Source organism: Schistocerca americana, chromosome 2 (genome assembly GCF_021461395.2).
Source record: "Schistocerca americana isolate TAMUIC-IGC-003095 chromosome 2, iqSchAmer2.1, whole genome shotgun sequence".
In the NCBI taxonomy this organism is placed as follows: domain Eukaryota; kingdom Metazoa; phylum Arthropoda; class Insecta; order Orthoptera; family Acrididae; genus Schistocerca; species Schistocerca americana.
In genome coordinates, this window is record NC_060120.1 from 735,410,453 (window position 1) to 735,427,047 (window position 16,595).

At 45.5% G+C, this 16,595-nt stretch overlaps 1 protein-coding gene across 2 annotated transcripts in view; it reads right to left on the reverse strand.

The window, feature by feature from the left end:
* LOC124595931 (zinc finger protein 395) overlaps positions 1–16,595 on the reverse strand; it is a 518,499-nt gene that overhangs the window by 454,252 nt on the left and 47,652 nt on the right. The window lies entirely within an intron of this gene.

The window sequence follows — 16,595 nt, forward strand, 5'->3', positions numbered from 1 at the left end:
GCTACTTTTGCTCTTCGTACAACTGCTAATCTTGAAAAGAAACCTATCGACTTCCACACATATTTTGCATGTTTCCACTCAGTAAAGTTGTACTGAATAATTTTCCAGTGTAACTCATCATTCAGAAAGAAAGTGCCGACTGCGCAAAGGCGAGCACTAAGAACAGTACGTGGTGTCCATCACTGCACATATATTGGCAAACGAAATTCGTCACAAGAAATCCATCACGATTTGAGAAAAATAGTGACGTCCATACTTACTCAACTCAAAAGGTAATACGACCTTTATTACCATTATTAAAAGCTGTCAGTGACTCAAAAATGTGTTCAAGATGCAGCAAAAATAAATAAATAAATAAATAAAAAATAAAAAAATTATCATTTGCCCGAAAACGTGAAATTTCAGCCAGGTAGCAAAGCCAGTTTTAAATTTAACCTAAAATCATTTATCATGGACAACTTCTATTCCATGGACGAATTTTTATTTAAAAACCTGTAGCCTGTAAAAAAAAAACGGTTTTTAAGTGTAGTTGTGTAAGTAGGACTAAAAATAGTATGTTCGGTAATGTTAACACTAATCACGTATATATACCTTGTAAACCCACTCGTTCCATATCATTTCGATAATGATCTATGGGACTTGTAACTAAATAATAAACAGATTACTGATGCCACGGTATTTTCTCGGAATTTGCTATGTCTCGGCAATGACTTCTGTCTTAGCTTTACCTCATCCTGTTTGTATACTATAACTCGATTAGTACCTCCTTTGTCATAGTCACTGAATACATTTAGTAGCCTTTTTGTAGCTAATACCCTATTATCCTAACAATGACGTTAAAAACAAGGAATGCAATGAAAATTGTTTAAGAAACGCTATATTAACAAAGTTCGTGGGGTATCAGGAATAAACGGGGGGTAGCAACCCTTGTCCGGAAACTTCACATAGCGACGCTACAGCATGGCACAGTTGTAGTGGCTACAGCTTGTCGATGGACCACCCCTTCGATAGCAAACGTGAGTTGGTGCTCTAAACAGCGTTGCTGGCACGGGTGTTAACGCATTCGCGCTATTTTTAACGTCCTGAATGCTGACAGGCCCAAACTACAAGCTCCGATTGTGATCAGTCAGCGTACAAACTCGCATTTTGTGCCTGGTGGTGGGCGTTGGACCCTACAACTTTGCTGGTCTGTAGCGTTGTTGGATGGCGTTTCCGTCATGGGTTCCTAGGAATCCTATCCTATTTTTTGGTATCGTTTTATTACCCCATCTATAGTACACCACAGCGTTACAATGGCGGTGAAGGTGAACATCCGTTCACAGGTCGGCGTCACCATACTTTGATTAAAAGAACAATGTGATGGACGTTTCCATGTGTCGAAGGGTAGGGACGAGTCGCCAGCCACACGTTGTCTTTTCTCGAGCGCCCTGTGCTCACTGTGATGCTATTTTTATCGGTACACGCAGAGCAAGTGTGACTGGCTACAAGCTGGCAAAGCTATTTAATTCGAGGCATAAGCCATCCGTCCTTACTTCTTCCCTTCCTCTTTTCTCCCTCGTCTCTGACGAAATGGTCTGCACTCCTGACAGCATTAAGTGTTGTGTCAGTTCTTGTCAGGAGTGCATTTGTGCTTTCTTCACCATCCAATGGTTCGCTTCATTTCAAACGCCCCTCTCCCCCTTTCTGATTAAACGGAACGGGAATTTTCGGTCCATTTCGCAGATGTTCGCACAGTTGTTGCGAATGACTAATAATTAGTTATGTAGGCTGCAGAGAAAGATCGTAGCCATGAACTCTTCCGGCTGGTCTACATATAATTTTTCTGTATTGGAACAAACACTCTTGGAGAATGTATGGCTGGCGCAAATTCAGTCCACGAAGTACAGTTTTACACACTTAAACATGACAGTGGAATAGTTTTATTTATTCAAGATTTGTCTATAGGATTTTGAAAACAACTAACCTTTATTTTAGTTAAAGGGCGTGCAGAATGAAGGAAGAATATCGTATCATTGGGTCGTTAACCTTATGGCTGAATCTTCATGAGCAGTTTTCTTTCAGCTTTTCCAGCTATTTAAACGTAACCTAATCAAGTTGTAATCGTATTCGAGGAACTGAAACGCTAAAATTTTTTTACATTCATTCCTCGAAATTTTAGTCTTACAAATCGCAAAATAAAAATTTCTTCTCTCTCTCTCTCTCTCTCTCTCTCTCTCTCTCTCTCTCTCTCTCTCTCTCAAATTCTCAAGAGTTCTCGTACAGTCCGGTTTAAGAGCAGACCTAAATACAGAGGGGCACAGAAAAATGTAGACCCTTTTAATAATCAGTATTAATCGAACAAAATGGCATACAGCTACGATTCTTGCACGGGGGGTGGTTATTTTGTGTGTTCAACGTGACCACCATTAACAGCAAAACAACGTCAATGCTGCTGAACTGTTGACCGAACTCAATGTTGCCAGTGTGATAGCCGCACTGGACGCCACAATGGTTTCTCGTAGCTCGTTTACTGCAGCTGGCCTCTGTTGATAAACTTCATCTTCAAGGCCCCCATAGGTAGACGTCATGAGGTGTAAGGTATGGAGACTGTGGTGGGTATTCAAAAGCTCCTCTTCGACCTATCCATCGTCCAGTAACCTCTGAAATCTTTGTGGTAGTGAGGCGGAGCGCCATCTTGTTGTAGGTAAAATCTTTCATTTTCAAGCACCCCTAGGATGGCAGGTAAAAATTGATTTTTTGTGGCATATGAAGATACACCTCACCAGTTACGGTACGTTCAAAGATGAATAAGCCAATCAAAAAGCGCGATGACAGACCACACCACACATTAAGACCTGGTAGATTAACATGTTTGTTCACGTGAACGTGAGAATTTTCAGGATCACAACACACGCAGTTGCTGCGGTTTACAGTAACGTTCAGTCTCAACGGCGCCTCTTCATGCCAGGTAACCATCCCTGCAAAACGTTCATCCTCGTGAAGCTTGCCATCAAACCACTCGCAGTACTCCATCCGTCTATGCGGGTCGTCCTCGCTCGTAGCGTGCAGCAATCTTAGAATGTACAGTTTCCAATTTGCAGCCTTCAGAATTCGTCGTATGTTTTGATCGGCTTAGCCCGTTTTCACGTGCATCCTACTTCACACATTTTTGAGGTGACCTCGTGAAATGTTGCAACACAGCAGTGCTGGAAGCTGGACTTGTTGATGTTTTTGGTAGGCAAGATCTTTTACGTTACGTACATCCCAAACAGTGCTGTCGGCTTCAAGTATATTACGAATACGATAAATTGTTGTTCGTGTTAGTGGCCGAGTACCGTGCACGTACGCCATTGCTGTTGTACCTTCAATACCACTTCAATACGGCTTTGCGTTGCTCAAACGACAATCTTAACTTCATTCATTGGTGCACTGTCACCTGCTGGAAAAAAGGCGCCTAGACCTGTCGAAAAAACAAAGGACTACGCAATCGCCATGTCATTTTGTTCGAAAGAAATTAACTATCAAAGAGTATATACATTTTTCTGGAGGTAAATCCTCGATGATATGGAGTATAAGACGATGGCTAGCAAGTTACAGTAACGGAAACTGCCTCCAGACAATTTTAGGGATGATGACCTCACAAAGTCGTAAATTTACTTCAGTTATGGAATCAATGAAAAAGGACAAGCAAATTCCTAGTATCACCATTGAAATTCACCTGCACAGAATAACAAACAGAAACAGGGGTCAGATTCGTACAGCAGATGATGTGAAGTACAAGACGGACGCGTAGGTTACAAAACTGGAAGACTAATCTTGGTGCGTGTATCAACGGCGCAGGTTACCTGGTCGACGCTGGACACATTGCAGAAATGCGGAAGAACAAACATGGCGTTGTGTTACTACTGGGTGGCAACGAAACGAGGTTTGACATAACGTATCTTCTCCCGCAAATGCTGAGAGAGTTTTTGAGCTGTGCGTAGCGGTAAATCTATCCGGGGAACAGTGCGAATGCATTTCAAATGTTTACGCGCGCTGCCACTTATTAGTAGCGCAAGTAGCTGCTCGGATACAGAGTCAGCGAACTGACAGCCCACAGACAAGAAGCGAGCGCATGTTGCGCGCCAGCAGTTGTGTTGACAACAATTTCTGACCAGCCCCACTGCGCTGTAAACAACGACGCAGATGCTGCGTGGCGCGGCGCGGCGTCCTTGGCGCCAGCGACGTCACGCGCTTGTTTGCCGCGAAGCCGCGTGCTGCGTGGCGCTGGCGTCGCAGCGCGCCCCGCACGGCACAGTTGGCCTGCCGATGGTCGATACCCGCTGCACGCGGCCTGCTTCCGGGGCCCGCGGACGAACAATGACCCGCACCCGCTGTCACCGCTTTGTCTACACGCCGTAGCCACCACAGCAAATTGCTGCTGCCTTCCACAGAAAGTAAGCCCAACGCGAAAAATTTCCTACTCGAGCTCTTAGTTCACACTCTCTAAATGCGAACACTTTTTAAGCTACACATGACCCTTTGACTATAACGAGTAGCCCTTGCAAATACAAAACAACGGTAATCGGTCACACTTACTGTTCCCATACACGCTTCGGAGAATATGAGCACATGACATCGAGCACTGTGCTTCAGTGGTGACAAGCAGATTTTCTAGTCGTAATTACATCGCAGACGTTTTCTGTCAGAAAGATATTTCCTAGAAATGTTGTAATTACAAATCGGCTATGACTTATTTGCATAGCTCCAGCTGATGATTGCGATGTAGTCCTCCGAAACATGCAGTGTGGGAACAAATAATAATTGTGTGCAGTTACAGTTTATTGTATTATCAACCCTCTTTAAAGATGAAAGAGAAAATCTGGCAGCCCATGTCGGATTTAAAATTTGTGAACTTCTAGACAAATATGGCATCCTGCAAGCTCGTCCTGTCATTTGCTATCAGGGCCACAACTTACGCACAAAAAATGTCCAATAAACATTGGCTCTAAATTGCATACCTTAGGAGCTATGACCATTCGTTCATCTTCGTTTAGGTGAAACCCATCTCCTCTACTGAACTAGTGTTCATACCTGTTAAGGTTCGCACTTTAGAGCCTACGCTTATTGGACTTTTTTCTCGTTTTTGTCCACACTACCACCACTGAAAGTTACCAACCCTACACTCTTCGCAACACAAGAACCGGTACATGTATTCAACTGTCAGAGGTATCAGAACGGTTTTCGTTTATAACTTTCGACTCGTTCGTTTCCGGTACAGGGATCCTTACTTCAAATTAACACATTTATCGTTATCCATCATCCTACGAAGTCTGTAATATCATCACGGAACGTCCGCGGCTCGTGGTCTTGCGGTAGCGTTCTCGCTTCCCGCGCACGGGGTCCCGGGTTCGATTCCCAGCGGGGTCAGGGATTTTCTGTGCCTCGAGATGACTGGGTGTTGTGTGTCTTTCATCATCATTTCATCCTCATTCAGTAGCTAGTCACCGTTATTATTATCACGGAATCACCGCGTGTACACTTGGATGACGTTTCCGGACATGGCTTCCTATTCAAAAAACGATGTATGTACTCACTCCCCTCTACAAGTCCTAGAAGTCTTTAACGGGAATTTCCGACCACCCTGAATGTTGTGCACTTATAGCTACTAGTGTAGTTCAAAGCTTTATGCATTATGGAACGTGGAATGTCTCAAGTAATGTTTTAATGACCGACCTGTGCAATTAATGAAATAGTGCAATTATTTTCGCTTGCTAAATTGATCTGTATTGTGACCTGATTGAATTTTAGTGTATTGGAACACTAAGGCGCTTACTTGTGTGTTTCCAGTGCCCTGTAGAACGTTTCGATTCGATGATAGCTTCTTATACACAGTCCAGTCGCATTGTGACCACCTGTCAAAGATCTGAATAACCACCTTTTCCAGCGTGGACCGCTGCGAGACGTGGGAGGGGGCAGTCTATACGGTACTGGAGGATACGGACAGGGATGTAGCCAGCTGCGCTAGGTTTCACGGTTATAGATCCATGGCGCGAAGAGCTCTATCGAGGTGGCCGCACTGATTCTCGACTGGGTCTAAATCCGGGGAGCTTGGTGGCCAGAGTACGGTAAACTCGCCCGCCCTGTTAGCCGAGCGGTGGACGGCACGGTAGCTCAGCGTGTTCGGTCAGAGGGTTAGCTGCCGTCTGTAATAAAAAAACTGAGTTGATCGATCAACGTCGAACTTAAAAACGGGTGTCTTACGACGTCCTCCCCGAACAGATGCAACGAACGAAAGCGAACAAAATGAGATTAAAAAAGAAAGAAAGAAAGAAAAGCAGTCTAACGCACGGCTTTCCGGATTGGGAAAGAGCGCGCGGTCCCCAACACGAATCCGCCCGGCGGACTTGCGTCGCGGTCCGGTGAGCCGGCCTGTCTGTGGATGGTTTTTAGGCGGTTTTCCATCTGCCTCGGCGAATGCGGGATGGTTCCCCTTATTCCGCCTCAGCCACACTATGTCGGCGATTGCTGCGCAAACAAGTTCTCCAAGTACGCGTACATCACCATTACTCTACCCCGTAAACATAGGGGTTACACTCGTCTGGTGTGAGACGTTCCCTGGCGGGTCCACCGGTGGCCGAACCACACAACAACCCTGGGTTCGGTGTGGGGCGGCGGAGGGGTGAAGTGGACTGCGGTAGCCGTCGTGGGGTTGTGGACCACTGCGGCTGCGGCGGGGACGGAGCCTCTCCGTCGTTTCTAGGTCCCCGGTTAACAAACAATACAACACAATGGTAAACTCATGCCGGTGCTCTTCGACCACGCAAGTTCACTGCGTGACACGTTGCATTGTCCTGCTGGTAGACATAGTGCCGAGGACAAACAAGCAGCGTGTAGGGCTAGACATGGTCCCGAAGGACAGATGCGTGTCTGTGGTGATGAATTGTGCATTCCAGAATGACGAGATCGCCAGGGAGTGCCACGAAAAACATTCCGCAGACCTTAACGCTCCCTCCTCCAGCATGGACCCTTCCGACGATTGTTGCAAGATAATTGCTTTCAGACGTATCACGCCGTAAACACCAGCGGCCCTCTGTCCGTTGGAGCATAAAACGCGAGTCCTCTGAAAAGGCCACCTGTCGCCGCTCAGAGAACGTCCAGTTGCGGATTAGCGTGCAAATTCCAGCCTTCGTCGCCGATGAACAGCTGTCAGAATGCAAGTGTCTGCTTCACACGCCCATACACAACGTCCGCTGAACGGTCGTTACAGAGACACTGTTGGTAGCCCCTCGGTTGACCTGGGCAGTCAGCTGCTCAGCAGTGGCACATCTATTCGCTCGTACACGTCTCCGCAGCCGTCGCTCACGTCTCTCATCTACGGCCCATGCTGCGCCACAGTTGCCTCGTCGCCGGTTTTGGATAGCACAATTTTGCCATGCATAGTATACTGTAACCACGGTGGCACGGGAACAGTTTACAAACTTAACCATTTCGGAAATGCTTACACCATTGGACCATAACCAAATGATCATGCCCTTTTGGACGTCAGAAAGATGCCTACGTTTCCGCATTACAACGACCGAAATGTTTTCCGCGCCCCTCCGAAACACTTTATGTAGCCTCCAGTGCCACCTGGGCAGATTCAAGTGCTCCTACACCACTTTTGTGCGCACTCTACACCAAGTCCTCCTCGTATCTTGCCCTTTAGAAGACGAAGACCATTCCCAGAGGCGAGACCAAAGCTGTCGGACTTCGGAAACTGCGTTCATGCGGCCCAGATGGATAGGTGGAAAGTTGGCGGAGCAACGCACTCGTGTTCTGCAGCGTCCGTGTTTCAGTAGGAGAAGCACAGGCGTGTTGTGTGGAGGTGCGAGTAATTGCCGACTGGCGCGAGCGCCCACGCCACACGCAGCTCTGCCACTTGCGCTTCACGCGACGCGCTGCCAGCAATGCTCACAAAACACACACACACACACACACACACACACACACACACACAAACGCACGCGCAAGCACGCACGCACGCAATACCTGGTCTGATGAACCATCGCTTATGGCAGAGATGGAAACTAATCGCAAGAGCCGCGAACAGTGGGAGAATAGTGGTAGGTTAAGAGTAGTGGTGAATATTCTTCACTTTACTACGGTGCCCAGTGGACCACAATATCAGTAATCTTTACTATACAATTATTGTAAATTACATACAGATGCTTCAGCTTTCAATTAGAGGAGCTATTGTTAACAAATACATAGGCAATGGGAACTCGACATTCGTGTCATCATAATGGTCGACCTCAGTCATCTTGCTTGCACTGTTGGTTAGAAGAGAGAGAAGAATTTAATGGACCGCCGACAGCGCGGCCCTTAGAGACGGAGCACAAGCCCGGATTACGACAAGATGTGTAAGAAAATCGACCGTGTCTCTTTCGGGGGAACAACCCCGACATTTTAGGTTAATCGCTATATCTGCATGGCCGGAGGGGAATCTGAGCCATTGTCCGTCGCATTGCGAGTCCAGTGTGGTAAACACTGCGCCACCTCGCTCGGTACTGCTGGCCGGAGGCCTCATCTAAAGATTTCCGTGCGTTGCGGCCAGTAGTCCTACGCTTTGGTGTTGCTTCTGCGTGTTTTATGAAGTTGCTGCACCTCTCACCTGGTCGTCGTCTCGCCCTTTTTTCTTGAATTCCATCAAAGAAACTGCCCAATCGATAATATATACACGATGACATCTCAGCTAATTGTTCGAAAGGAATTGTACTGCAGATTCCTCTCCTTAAGCGGTCGCCCCATTCCTACGTCAACGAAAACTGTCACTTTCGCTGCTCGACACTACAGACTCGTTAGAAAAGATAGAGCACCACTCGAAAATTGAAATCTGACGAGACAAAGAAAAACCGTATTCTGATATCAATAGTGTTTATTAAACATAAAGCGAAGTCCATATCTGTTGTCACATTTCTGCACATCCTCCTTCGTTACTCAGGCCTCAATGGTAACGTGTAATTTCCGAAAAACTATAATGCAAGTGTATTCATCGTGAAAATTGGATTTCCGTAATTGCTGTACAAAACCGCTCGGCTAACAGCTTACCTGCTTTTGACGGTCGTCGCCTTAACTCTGCGAGTATCATCTGAATTGAATCACAGCTACCTCTAGCTGATACCAACTCATAGAATTAACACCATATTTAACACAGTATTTGAAGATAAAAAACGAAGAACCAAAATAACGCAGAGGTGTAAAAAGGCGAATAGTCTCTCTCTCTCTCTCTCTCTCTCTCTCTCTCTCTCTCTCTCTCACTCTGTGTGTGTGTGTGTGTGTGTGTGTGTGTGTGTGTGTGTGCCTCTCGTCGTACGAGATCCTAAGTTTTCCAGGATTTGACAAATTTACTCTAACTTTTTGGTCCGATTCTGTTCCTGTCACCACATTCGCCATTGAACTTCAGGAAGGGAAGTAAGTACGTGCAAAACGGCGGCCGATCTCCCCCGAATGGGGCCTCCCGGCCAACAATGCCATACGATCATTTCCATTTCCAGCTGCGTGTTTGTCGTATCTTGTAAGGTGGAGACTGAAGACCATCGCTGCATTTTGCTAAAAGAGCGTTGAAATCCACCATATGCCACACTCAGGTTGGCCAGTCTGTCAGACAGACTGCCGTTAATCCTTATCAAGGATTCGGTCCGAGACTGGTTCACCTTCTTGCCTCGCTATGCAGCGCTGTGCGCATTAAGCTACGCTAGCAGGTCACTTCGACAAATGCTCTATACCGTTGCAAAATACTAATACTGAACTTCACGTCTGGAGCACAGCACCGTACGTAAGCGAAACACGGAATATAGACAAACCTGTAGCGGCGCTCGTTAACACACACTAGGGGAGGGGGTGGGGGACGAAGCAGTTTCGACTCTTAGTGGTGGCAGAAAAATTCAGCAGCGGTGTTCGGTCACCAAGGACACGTTTCTGATGATCTGACAAAAAAGTCCTTTTCCGTGATGTTATTGTCCTTGCGCGTCACAATGCATCGATTGTCGGTTATCTCGTCAAAGTGTTGACCCTTCCTGAGAATTTCCGTACTTTGCAGTTTTGCGGTAGGTTCGTATTTAGAACACTAACGCTCGTCTCCTGTCGTGATTTTTTTCTAGAAAACATTTGTCCCGATTTTGCATTTCAGTCAAGTTGCGACAGGAGTGTAGGTTGTTTTTTTTCGGGATGCCAGGTGTGTCAAACTGTCTCTTCGAACGCGCATCTGTTCTTTATAATCGTTCAAGCTACCAGCGTATTTACAGCGATGACGCCGCTTTTACACCAGGAATAAAAACAATCTCGGGACTTTTGATGGACTGAGCGTACGCCTGTACCGGGTTTCGGCATATCCCCTCTATAGCGTCAACAACAACACAAACATTTCGCTAGATTTACACGCCACCGAGAAGTCCCCAAAACGGCATACGGTAGAATTGGTTGTTCGAACCGATGAACTACACATAAAGTAAGAAAAAAAACTGGAGATGACCAATTTGAAAGCATTTGGAATTTGGTACAATAAACGAACAGATGCTGGAAATACAATGGACTGATCGTGGACATAAGGAGTTAGCAGAAATAACAAGAGAGAAACAAATTATTAGATTTTTAACTGCACTAGCAGTCGAACGGATGGAACAGATCGTAATTAAGACCATAACTCTTACAAAAAAGGCTACAATCGGCGACGAGGGAAATAGTTGTGAAATCCTCACCAATATTCATCAACACAAAAAACTAGGATATGAAGAGGATCCACCGAGCAGACATGGTTATGAGTGGGAGACATCGGGGTTTCAGGCTGGGAGCTGTGCGGGTTGCAAAGGAGACAGGCGCCGGGGGGAGTACGGCCGGGAAGAGGAGCGTGGGGCAACGGTAGGAACGCAGCCACGGCGTGTGGCAATGCCGGCTACCGGCTCGAGCGCTCCCAAGTAGGCCGCGGGCGGCCTTTCGCGACGATCCGCGCGCACTCTTTCGAACGTGGCAGCGCGGCATGGCCAGATCCCCCTATTACTCTGCATGTTATAGACCTACTCAGTGTTTACTGATTCTATATTGGATTATGGGTGCACGTCATATGGCAGTGTCTCGACATCGCTACTAATCAAGATAGATACTCTGCAGTATCGCGTATTACGAACCTGTCTTCGGGCAATGAATTCTACACATGTGAATGCACCTTTGGTGGAGGCAAGGGAGATTCCCCTTCATTTCCGTAGAACTCCCTTAGCTCAGAAATTCATCCTTAGTACAGCAGCGCAAACAGTTTATCCTCTTCTTCGAACCCTCGACTGCTTCATTGACGACTACAGGTACGTCGATAGGACTCGAAGGAAAAGGGCACCTCTACTAGTCCGAAGTTTCAGACAGTAAAGATTTGTGATACCCCCTGTCCTAAAATAATCTCTGCCTCCTGCATTTATCTTGGAAGACGAGGTATTGGACTACCGACCCACAATCTTCCATCAGCCCAGATTATCGGATCGAACTTTTACTGCTTCTACTGGCGTTTCCCATCTGACTGCATCAATGTGGACTGCATCGACGTGGCCCTCGTCCGTCAAAATTGGCTCCAAAATAAGAGAGGGCACCAGCTTTTCTTACTTCTGCGGGGATTCACTTTCTTCATCTATGTTTAAACTTCCGACGGAAGCCACAACTTTCATTGCCGAGGTTCTTGCAATTAAGGAGGCCCTTCGATATGCAAATCAGTTCGACGACATCCTTGTTGTGGCGGATTTGAGGAGTGCTCTGGAAAACGTGCCAAAGCAGCAATGGGGCTCCGAAAGTCGACATAAATATCTCCAATTAGCTTGTATCAGAGACACTCTGGTATCACATGTAGTGAGGTGCCGGACCACCTGGCGAAACAAAGTGTGACTGATGGCCAGTTTTCCTACACTTACCTTCCACATACGGATTTTGTTGCTCGGGTACGGGAAAAGGTCCATCAAAAATGGTCACAGACAGGGGACATCTCACAGAAGTTGTTCAAAGGGAGACATTCTGTCGCAGTACAGCCGAGTAATCAGCGACAACCCTGGTTCTCCCAAATCAAGCTACCTAGACTTCATACCACTACTGTAATGCGCATCCGACTCGGTCACGGCTGTCACCCTTCACATCTTCATAGGATCAAAGTTCAGCCATCTCCGTTCTGCGAAGGTTAGCCGACTAAGATAGCATACTTCGGCCATGTCATACCAGGTTGTTCCCACTACGACAGATAGTCCGCAAGTTTCTTAAGGCCTTGATCCGAACAGGAATTCCCCAACCTACTTCTGTACGGACCTGTTTCGACAGCTGTCCACAACGGTCTATGTCAGTATTGCCCGGTTTCTGAATGAAGCAGATATCCAGTTATAAGTCAGACACAAAGGATCCAGCGCGTGAAGTTGTGATATATGGACTGTGTTTAGTGTGTGAATATACGAAGAGTACCATGAATTGGAATTGATGTAATTTCTAATGTTTATGATGCATATATGATGAATGATGCCAAATCTGTAGTTAATCGCTTCTCTGGGTTAATGTTTAACGCCAAAGGCCAATAAATTAAAAAAAAAAATAAACTCCCACTATAGGCACTTCCCTTTACTGGCAACGTTCAAATGCTACCGTAATCCCGAGACGTACGCAGAACGGTCTACAGAACGAAAGCGCAGATGTCCCACATTACATTCTCTAAGCCGCCTGGAGTGGCCGTGCGGTTCTAGTCGCTACAGTCTGGAACCGAGCGACCGCTACGGTCGCAGGTTCGAATACTGCCTCGGGCATGGATGTGTGTGATGTCCTTAGGTTAGTTAGGTTTAATTAGTTCTAAGTTCTAGGCAACTGATGACCTCAGAAGTTAAGTCGCATAGTGCTCAGAGACATTTGAACCATTTTGAACATTCTCTAACGGAATTTAAATTTAAAAAACAAGGTGCCCAAAAGGCCAGAGACAGGAAGAAGCAATTTAGCTAGAAGCGCGGACGCCACGTTTTGATTTTAATGACTGTGGCTGTTGCAGGTCATCGGATCTTGTCAGGTTCATACCGTAGTCGGCGTCGACCAAGCGATAATTAATGAGAACTGGCGCAACAGCTTTCCGGAGTAAGTTACAATATTCTCCTTGACCGAGTTGCAAAAATGGCAGCCATCGAAGTAGGCTGCCACGTCGGTGACAGGCGCCTGCCGTCAGTTAGCCGGTAGAACGCAGCCGTCGTTGCGTTACTGTTTTCCACGCGACCTTAACACCGCTAACACTGCCCAAGCTGTTCCAGAAATCGGGACGCAGTATCTGACAAAGTAAATGGAGCAGTACTTAGCTGTGAGATTAACATACAACTAAGTGTTTTTACCTACTGAAGACACTATGATTGCTTTTTTAAAGTATGCAGGTATTTTTTTTCTTGATGGCATCGGCGATTCCTTGACACAGAAACATATGATAATACGTCTCAATGTTTACAGCAAGAAGTTTCCTGAAAACAAAGGCCTTTTTTTTAATGTGTCAGTATATTTTATACAATAACCAATGTACATACTATATAACGTTCACATTGCAATGCAGGTCAAATGGCGTTTTATGAACAACCTTAACCTTCAAAGCTAGAGCTCTTGTCGAATATTTTTTGCAACCTTTCCACTGAAATATTAACTAGCGTTGCTTTAGGGAGTATCCAAGATTCTAATCCTTTAGCAAGTAAATCTTTTTACCCCGTAGCTTTCTGAAGTTCAGTAACATACTGGTAAATTAGCAGATGTCCGATGTGAATTACTTGCCGAACCCACAGCGTAATGTTCAAATCACATTTCTCAACTGGGATGTAGATTCATCTTCTGAACTCGACATCTGTAGACGGCTGAGATACTGTAAAAACTGTCATTGATAAACTTCCAGAAGTAAAAGTGAAGAGGTGTCAACACCGGCTACGAGGAAGGCACACAGCTGGCGTAGCGCGACCTGTTCAGTGCCTGCATATCGATAAATGACGTAATTTCAGAATTCGTTAAGGTAGTGAGGTGGGGCGCCAACTTGTTGGAAGTATAAAATATGCGGCTGTCGTGAAACACCTTCACAGTATAGTTAAGAAGTTTCATAGAGCTCAAAGAATACTAGACTACTGGCCATTAAAATTGCTACACCAAGAAGAATTGCAGATGATAAAAGGGTATTCGTTGGACAAATATATTATACTAGAAATGACATGTGATTACAATTTCACGCAATTTGGGTGCATAGATCCTGGATCACCGTGGTCTAGGGGTAGCGTCTTTGATTCATAATCAAAACGTCTTCGGTCCCGGGTTCGATCCCCGCCACTGCCAAAATTTTGATAAATAATCAGCATTGGCGGCCGAAGACTTCCGGCATAAGAAGTCAGAATCATTCTGCCAACGGCCTTGTCAAAGAGGGCGGAGGAGCGGATAGAGGTTCAGGGCACTCTCTTGTCCTAGGGGTGGGAAATTGCCCCTAAAGGCGGAAGAATCAGCAACGACATGAGGATGCAGAAGGCAATGGAAACCACTGCATTAAAGACACGTAACGTGTATCCACAGGACATGTGGCCTGTAATTGAAGAAGTGTCATGACGATCTCTCCATTGGCAAAAGATTCCGGAATAGTCCCCCATTCGGATCTCCGGGTGGGGACTGCCAAGGGGGAGGTTACCATGAGAAAAAGATTGAATAATCTACGAAAGGATAACGTTCTACGAGTCGGGGCGTGGAATGTCAGAAGCTTGAACTTGGTAAGGAAACTAGAAAATCTGAAAAGGGAAATGCAAAAGCTCAATCTAGATATAGTAGGTGTCAGTGAAGTGAAGTGGAAGGAAGACAAGGATTTCTGGTCAGATGAGTATCGGGTAATATCAACAGCAGCAGAAAATGGTATAACAGGTGTAGGATTGGTTATGAATAGGAAGGTAGGGCAGAGGGTGTGTTACTGTGAACAGTTCAGTGACCGGGTTGTTCTAATCAGAATCGACAGCAGACCAACACCGACAACGATAGTTCAGGTATACATGCCGACGTCGCAAGCTGAAGATGAACAGATAGAGAAAGTGTATGAGGATATTGAAAGGGTAATGCAGTATGTAAAGGGGGACGAAAATCTAACAGTCATGGGCGACTGGAATGCAGTTGTAGGGGAAGGAGTAGAAGAAAAGGTTACAGGAGAATATGGGCTTGTGACAAGGAATGAGAGAGGAGAAAGACTAATTGAGTTCTGTAACAAGTTTCAGCTAGTAATAGCGAATCACAAGAGGAGGAGGTATACTTGGAAAAGGCCGGGAGATACGGGAAGATTTCAATTAGATTACATCATGGTCAGACAGAGATTCCGAAATCAGATACTGGATTGTAAGGCGTACCCAGGAGCAGATATAGACTCAGATCACAATATAGTAGTGATGAAGAGTAGGCTGAAGTTCAAGACATTAGTCAGGAAGAATCAATACGCAAAGAAGTGGGATACGGAAGTACTAAGGAATGACGAGATAAGTTTGAAGTTGTCTAACGCTATAGATACACCAATACGGAATAGCGCAGTAGGCGGTACAGTTGATGAGGAATGGACATCTCTAAAAAGGGCCATCATAGAAGTTGGGAAGGAAAACATAGGTACAAAGAAGTTAGCTGCGAAGAAACCATGGGTAACAGAAGAAATACTTCAGTTGATTGATGAAAGGAGGAAGTACAAACAAGTTCCGGGAAACTCAGGAATACAGAAATACAAGTCGCTGAGGAATGAAATAAATAGGAAGTGCAGGGAAGCTAAGACGAAATGGCTGCAGGAAAAATGTGAAGACTTCGAAAAAGATATGATTGTCGGAAGGACAGACTCAGCATACAGGAAAGTCAAAACAACCTTTGGTGACATTAAAAGCAACAGTGGTAACATTAAGAGTGCAACGGGAATTCCATTGTTAAATGCAGAGTAGAGAGCAGATAGGTGGAAAGAATACATTGAAAGCCTCTATGAGGGTGATGATTTGTCTGATGTGACAGAAGAAGAAACAGGAGTCGATTTAGAAGAGAGAGGGGATCCAGTATTAGAATCTGAATTTAAAAGAGCTTTGGAGGACTTACGGTCAAATAAGGCAGAAGGGATGATAACATTCCATCAGAATTTCTAAAATCATTGGGGGAAGTGGCAACAAAACGACTATTCACGTTGGTGTGTAAATATGAGTCTGGCGACGGGTCATATACAATACGTACAACAACCAAGAGGGAACAATAAGAGTGGACGATCAAGAACGAAGTGCTCGTATTAAGAAGGGTGTAACACAAGGCTGTAGCCTTTCGCCCCTACTCTTCTATCTGTACATCGAGGAAGCAATGATGGAAATAAAAGAAAGGTTCAGGAGTGGAATTAAAATACAAGGTGAAAGGATATCAATGATACGATTCGCTGATGACATTGCTATCCTGAGTGAAAGTGAAGAAGAATTAAATGATCTGCTGAACGGAATGAACAGTCTACTGAGTACACAGTATGGTTTGAAAGTAAATCGGAGAAAGACGAAGGTAATGAGAAGTAGTAGAAATGAGAACAGCGAGAAACTTAACATCAGGATTGATGGTCACGAAGTCAATGAAGTTAAGGAATTCTGCTACCTAGGCAG